This window comes from Eleginops maclovinus, chromosome 7 (genome assembly GCF_036324505.1).
Source record: "Eleginops maclovinus isolate JMC-PN-2008 ecotype Puerto Natales chromosome 7, JC_Emac_rtc_rv5, whole genome shotgun sequence".
NCBI lineage: Eukaryota > Metazoa > Chordata > Actinopteri > Perciformes > Eleginopidae > Eleginops > Eleginops maclovinus.
In genome coordinates this window covers 4,221,213-4,228,373 of record NC_086355.1, presented here as the reverse complement: position 1 = coordinate 4,228,373, position 7,161 = coordinate 4,221,213, and the positions used below count along the sequence as shown (strand labels likewise).

General features: G+C 49.5%; 1 non-coding gene across 1 annotated transcript; it reads right to left on the bottom strand.

Annotated features, from left to right (window-relative positions):
• Positions 1-6,654: 6,654 nt before the first annotated feature.
• LOC134867898 (5S ribosomal RNA) lies at positions 6,655-6,773 on the bottom strand. The gene has a single exon (XR_010166205.1). It is a non-coding gene; the product is annotated as a 5S ribosomal RNA (ribosomal RNA).
• Positions 6,774-7,161: the final 388 nt, after the last annotated feature.

Here is a 7,161-nt window from a genome sequence, read left to right as displayed (position 1 = left end):
AAGGCCCTATTGAACTGGTTTGGGTAAGAACAAACGCAGAGTTTCCCCCCCCGCCCCCGGGGTGGGAGGCGACCCCCTTTGTCCCCTGGGGGTAACTTCCAAAAAGCGGCCTCAACCCGGGGGTTGTGAGTACCCCCAAACCCCCCTGGGCCCCCCATTGGGCAATCCCGGGGAAGAATGAGTCCACCCTTTTCCGAAATAGGTTCCCGGCCCCGCTGTGGTGAGGGGGCCCCCCCAGACCCTGGTAAAGTCCATTCCCCCACAAACTCCGGGTCCTTCCCCCCCCAGGGTGCATTCCGTCCCAAAAGCCAAAATTGTGCTGATTGGGTCCCTCGAGACCCTTGTTTTACTGCCACCCCTTTGGCAGCGCACCCCACCCCTGTTGTTTCCGTAGGTGGTGGGCCGCGGGGGAGAAGCGGAGGTGTTGCCGTTTCTTTTTCGGGGGGGTGCCCGGCCCCCTTTGGGCCGGCCCAGAAGGGGCCCGGGTTTTCGGGGGGGGTACCGCTTCCCAAATTTTGTTTCTAAGTTTTTTTGAAACCCAATCTTAGTCGGCCCTTTAAAGGGGAAATTTTCTGGGAGTCCTACCAGGAAAAAGGTTCCAGAAAACCCGCCCCCCGGGTTTATCGGAGCCCAAAACCCCTTCCACACGATAAGGGGGGTTCCGGAAAGGGGGATGCCAAGGTAAATTGAGTGACCAACAAAATTTCCGGTTTGGGGCCCCGAATTCGCCGTAGGGTGGTTAGAGAAATGAGTTTAATGGAGGTGTTTGGGAAATGTTTTCAATAACTCAAAAAAGGGACATTAAACCTGAGGGGGTGAAAGAAAGTGTTGGGGCTAAACCTATGAGCCCAAATTAAATGTTTAAATTTTGACCCAAACTCTGACAAACCCGGGTGGTCAAGATGCCAAATTGGTGTAAAACATGTTAATATCCCAAAAAAGACCCCCCCCCCAAATAAAGGCCCCAAAGAAATACTACCGCCGATGGACTTCCAAATTAGTTTTTGACGCGGCTGGCTGTCCTTTGTTCAATCCCCAACCCGCGATGTGGAAATGTTGCCACCCCCCTCTTACGTCTTGAAAAGTGCACGGAGACCCTTTTCCCAGGGAGGCCGCTAAAGGTAGATGTTGATGGATCCTTCATGGGAAAGTATGGGCCCCGTTCGACCCCTAGCGCTGCGAATGGTGGTCCCCGACGGAGAGAGCAGCCGTTTTTTCCCCCCTAGAGGGTGAAGCTGGAAAGTATGTTGAGTGATGAGCGACTTGAAAAACCCCTAGCTTTTCCCGAGATGGGACGTTTTTGGAAAAAAAGGCCGCCCCCAAAGTGGCGGGAAATTTAAAAGTGGATGCGGGGCGGAAGAAGCTAGGGTTTTTTCGGGAGGCGTCCTGACAAAAAAGGGGTTCCCCCATTTCGATGTGCAAGTGGGGCTGATCAAAAGGGGCATTTATTTGGGCCTTAACCATTCCCTTAGGGTCAAGCCCCCCCGGGACCTGGAAAACGGTTTAGAACAGGGGGTGGGGCATCTCCTGGAGGGTTTTGAAAAAGATCGCACGCTTGAAAACCTAAGATCAAGTTTGCCTCCCCGACCAAACCCCCTCCCGGGTCCCGGAGCCCACGTTGCCCCCCTGGAGACAGGTCAAACTGCTATAGACCCCCCAAAAAGGCCATACTGGGTTTTGTAACCTGACTGCTTGGGGTTTTTGCGCGGGGGAAAAGGGGGGGCCCGGTGTAGAGGGGGGTTAACCCCGGGCCAAACCCCGTCCCGGGATGGACACTGCGGTGATTTAAAAAAACTTACCTCCTTGCCCCCAACCCCTTTTTTCCCCTTGAACCCTTCCCCGAAGGCAGAATTGTATGGTTGGGTCGGGACCCTCCCTGCTGGATCGGCTCCGAATGTTTAAAGGTCCTTTAGCGGAATCCCCCCAAACCCCTGAGGGCCCCCTCATTACTGTCCCGGGGGGGGGGGGGTCCCTGTGGGGGGTGTGAAGCACCCCCCAAGTGGGAGTTTTTGTGTGGCAACGGGTCTGGATTGCAAACTCGAGGACGTTTGATGGACAAGATTTTTGGAGGGGAAAAAGAGCATTGGATTTTAAGCACAAACATTCCTTTCCCGGGGGAGTCTATCCCCCCCGGGAACCCCAAAAAATTTTAGGAAATCGGTCAAAAAGGATAAGTTGGGATTTTTAAAGTATCAACCGTTTCCCAACCCCTCCAACAAAGTGGGTACAAATTGGTCGACTTTATAACACGGGGATGAAGCCCTCCCAAGTTTGGAAGTCCCCTTTTTGCCCCCCAGTGCGCTAACAGATGATCAAGAGATGAAGGGTGTTTTGAAAACCTGAAGTGGTTCCTTTGGGTTTTGATGGCCCCAAAAAAGGGGAGGTGGGGTTTTGTGCGACTACGGGTTGAATGACAAATGTGAAAGACTTACAACGGGCCTCGGGGCCCTTTCCCCTGCAATGGTTTCTGGGTTCCCCTCAGGACCCAATGTGGGTCAAAAAAAACATCAAACACAAGCTCACCGGGGCCCCCAAGGCTGCCCACCCCCCCCCCCCCCCCCCCCCCCCCCCCCCAAATTGCGCCCAAAACCCAGCCCTTACCGCTCAACCACTCGTGATGTGTGACGAACTCCGTGGTGGGTCGATCAGCACAACTGAGACTAAAATCAGGAAAAGGGGGTGAACCCGTGGGTTGTGAAAAAACAATCCTTCCTCAATGTGGGGAAAAAAAGGATTGTTGTTGTTAAAGGGAAAACCCCCCAACCCCCCCCCCTTGACCTCAAGGTGTGTGGGGCAGGTGAGCGCCCCCCCTTCCTGGGGGGACTCAAAGTGATCACTGGAAAACAAAAACAATGCCTAACAAAGAAGGCCCCCTAAAGCCCCCTTTATGGAAGTCCCTTTTTAAAAGGAAGGGGAAAAATATGGTAACTCTCAACGACTGTTTGGGGGATTGATAGTGGGGTTTAAAAATGCCCCCTGTGGCCCCCCCCATGTATCAGAACCCACAGTGCTTTGAAGTGGTTATGTCTTTAAAGGGAACGGAAGGAAAATGCCCGGTGGATCGAAAAGGGGTTTCAGTTTTTCCATACAAAACAGGGTGGGAGAAATTCACACAAAGCAGCAGTCTCTTGCCGGCCGTGGCCCGGTTGTCACACTTGACCCTGTGAGAGCGGGAAGCGGCGAACCTGAACTTGGGATGGTGGCTTTGGCCCCCTTTTTAACAAAGCAAATAGGTGGAGAGAGAGCGTTGAAGAACCGACCTTAAAAAGGTATGGGAGGTGGAGTCAAGGGGCCCGGCCCCTTGGATGAGGTGGTTGGATTTACCCTTGAGGCTTGGTTAATGGGGGAGTGGAGGGGCCCGGAAGGATTTAAGGGGAAAAGGGGAAAGAAGGCTCGAGGTGATTGATCCCCGGGGTTTGGGGCATTCGGAGTGACAAAGGGCAGGGGGCGAAAAGATAAGACTTTATGGAGCTGGCCCGGGGAGGTTGAGAATATGCCGCCCTGCGTCCTGTACGGCTCGTTAAAAGGCCCCGGGGGCTCCCCGCACCCTTTCCCCAAAACATTGTGGGGGGCCCCATGGACGGTAGCGTGATTATGGGGGCCCTCCCCCAATGGAGGAATCGTCGTGATAGTTGCCCTTGTACTTTTCAATGGCGGAAGAACCCCTGCCGACCAAAGGCAGCAAGTGGGAGGTTGGTGAGGGGGGTTTGGCTTCGGAAAAAAGAGCTTTTCCCACCCGGGGGGGGGACTTGAGTAACGGGCCCGTTGACCCCGGGACAAAAAAACCCCCACAAGGGAGTCGAACGGTTTTTTGGGATTTGTTTCCGCTGGCCCCCCCATGTCCCCATCAAGTGCAGGGACCTGGGGGTAACCCCCGTTCATGGGGTTACCCTCGCCAAGGGGGGGGATTCGGGGCCCCCCCCCGGGGGGGGACCGCGGGGGTGGGGGGGTGAAGAGAGAAGGACTGGTGTGGGGGGGTGCGTGTCGGAGGAGGAAATGCAGCGCGTGGGAAGCCGGTCTCAAGCCGAGGGTGAAGGGGGGGCCCGCCCCCTTGCAGGGTTTTGGACCCAGCGGTTTCCCTCGCAGGATAGAGGAAGTGGAGGCATGGCCTGGTTTTGGAGTGGGAGATGACGGACCCCACCCGGCAGTCGACCCAGGCGAAAATTGTCGCCCCGCGGGTTTTCTGATGGCATGAGAGAGGCCCCCAAATTTTTCAAAAAATATGAGTAGGGGGGTACCCTGTTGGCCCTTGCTGGGTGACACCCCCGGGAGCGCGGCTAGAACAAAGTTTGGTGGTGAGTTACCCTCAGGAGCACAGGGGGCGGGAACCCCTTGTTTAAAACCCCCTCAAGTGCCCGAAAAGCCCCCTCAATCATTGCCTTCCCCCAAAGTATGCTTTTATAAAAAGGGGGTTTCAACGGGATGCTGAACGATTTGGGGGGGGGCGATAATTTTGGGCTCCCATCGCTGCCCCTAAAGCAAGTCCCTCTAAATTTTTACCAGGGGGAGAAAAAGGAATAAGGCCGGTAAGCAACCCAAACCCACCCGACATGTTGTTGAGCCTTGCTTGCCGGTCATAGCCCCGACAGACTCAAATGCAGTAGAGCAGCCTACCATTTTGGGGAAAAGGCGTGGTGAGAAGGGGAGGAAGCTGTTAAACACTTACTTGGTTTTTTTGTGGAGAGCAAAGGGTTTAAAGACCTTGTATATTTGTCTTTGTGTTTTATACATTTGCAGGTTGGACTTTTAAAAAACCCGGGCCTTGCATTGGGCCCCCCCAGGGAAAAATGTGTGCGTGCTACAGCACCCCCCCCAGTTTCAGCGCACCCGGGTTTGATGATTCAGCCCCACAGGGTGTCCCTCAGGTTTTTGGGCGGTCCTGCGTCGGTCTTTTCCCCGTATAACCCCCGACCCCCCTTTAAAATATGATAGCAAATCCCCAGAGGCCCTGTGGGGCTTGCCAAGTCTCTCCAGTGTGGTGGCCAACGGAAGAGGTACACGCCTTTTTAAAAAGAGAAAACGTCTGGAAGCAGCCAGAACCATTTTTACATTTTGCCCTGCTACGAACAAATCGACTACATCTGGTTTTGAAGGTGTGGTATATAACAGTTCTGAGCACTTTAAAAGTGTGGTGGACAAGGAACTGGAGAAGAGGAATATCAATTGACACTTTACCTCACCTGTGCCCTTTCCTCATCTCATGTCACTTTGCGCACTACTATATGTTTCTGTTTTCAAATGCTTTTCCTGCTGTTGAAATGTTTTTTATTTATCACATTATATTTGTATATTTATAATAGTTATTTATAAATGATATTGTATTGCTTGATTTATTCATATATAATAACATATATTTAATTAATGTAATTAATTAAAATAATTAGTAATAATACATTAAAAAAGTGCTGTTAATACACTTTGTTGATATAATTGGATAAATAATGTATTATTTATATTATTTAAAAATTATATTTAGATACAATTAAAATATAATGTCATATTTTGAATAAAAACTCTTAAAAATATTTGAAAGTGTCTCTGCTTCTTACCTGGTGTTTGCATAATTGTGAAGAGCCATAATGAAGCTCGTAATGTAAATTGCTCCGTTTTGGAGCCAGGCCACGCGGCCATTCGATGAGCTGCAGTTTTTGGCATTTCCGTATGTTTCACTGCTCAACCCCGGAGGTTGCCCCTTGGTTAAACACCAGTAATGGTACTCAGTACTGTTGTATATGGTTAGGAAATTCTATGGTGTTTAAGTTAACAAAATCAAATCAAAAGACCAAAATTACAAGCGTTTTCTGGACCTTTATTTTTATCCAAAATATATATTTTAAAATGTGAAACTAGAAAATCTTACGCAGGCAAAAAGATCCAAAGTCCAGGTAAGAAAGTCATTGTGTGCAGTTTATTTCCAATAATGCAATACCTATACTAAATCAACAGGTGCCAAAACCCGCCTTCAAAATAAAAGCATAAACAACTACTTCAGTTAGCTTGAATACTTCCTGTAAGAGTTTGGGTTTTAACTGTCAGACCCGGTGTTATTCACTGTGTGTGCCATAGGGTGTTTTATAGGGCTCAGGTGTATGAGTCACCTGATTGGGTGTGTCTGACCCCGGAAGAGCATGGATTTTAACCAGCGTAGCGCGAGTGTGTGAGTACAGCACAGATTGTTTGTTCGGACAATGAATTGGTTATTGATGGATATAGACTGTACTTTATAATGCACAACAAGAAACAATAAATGGATGGTATTATGCTGCACCAAGCTTATCGATTTGTCATTTAGAACAACACAAATTGTACCTGGAAACTTAGCTGTTTCGACTGCATCTTTGCTTGAGTTTGTTTCTTTGTGGTTTATTGCACTTACTGTAAATCGCCCTGGATAAAAACGTCAGCTAAATGTGATGTATCTTATCCACACAGTATGTCAGCCAGGTCATTGTCTCCATTGAAGAGGGAGCACTGTCCTCTGGTGGTGATACACGAGAACAAAAAGCCTTTTGCACCAGACAGAAAATATCTAACGGTATGTTTCCTAATGTTGGTTCATAGTTATGGGTAATTGAAATGCATAATTACTGTACCCTTAGTTAAATATTTAGTTGTCAATCATTCAAAAACACAAGTCGAAAGAATAAAAGTAAAAGCTTACGGCACCGGGTATTCCCAGGCGGTCTCCCATCCAAGTACTGACCCGGCCCGACCCTGCTTAGCTTCCGAGATCGGACGAGATCGGGCGTGTTCAGGGTGGTATGGCCGTAAACGAAATTTCAGGAGACACACAGGCTATTTATACATGGTAAAACACCAGTAAGGATACTCACGACTATCAGATATGGCTTGCATGTGTATATCGTTTGCTTGTAGTCAACAAATCCCTTCAAAACACCAACACTAACCACCATTGATCTATTAATCAACGTTTTTACTAGAAAGTCAGACGCTTAACGTGTTGTATGTTAGTGTTTAACCCCCCTTTTGCTTTAATGTGCCACTAACACTAGCTGATAAGATATTAAAAACGTATTTTAGTTGTCCTGAAAAAGAAGAAGCTACAGCTTAAAACAGCATTTACTATTATTGAAGTAGAGTACAGTTCAGTCAATGGCACAGTTGTCAGGATGGCCGAGCGGTCTAAGGCGCCAGACTCCA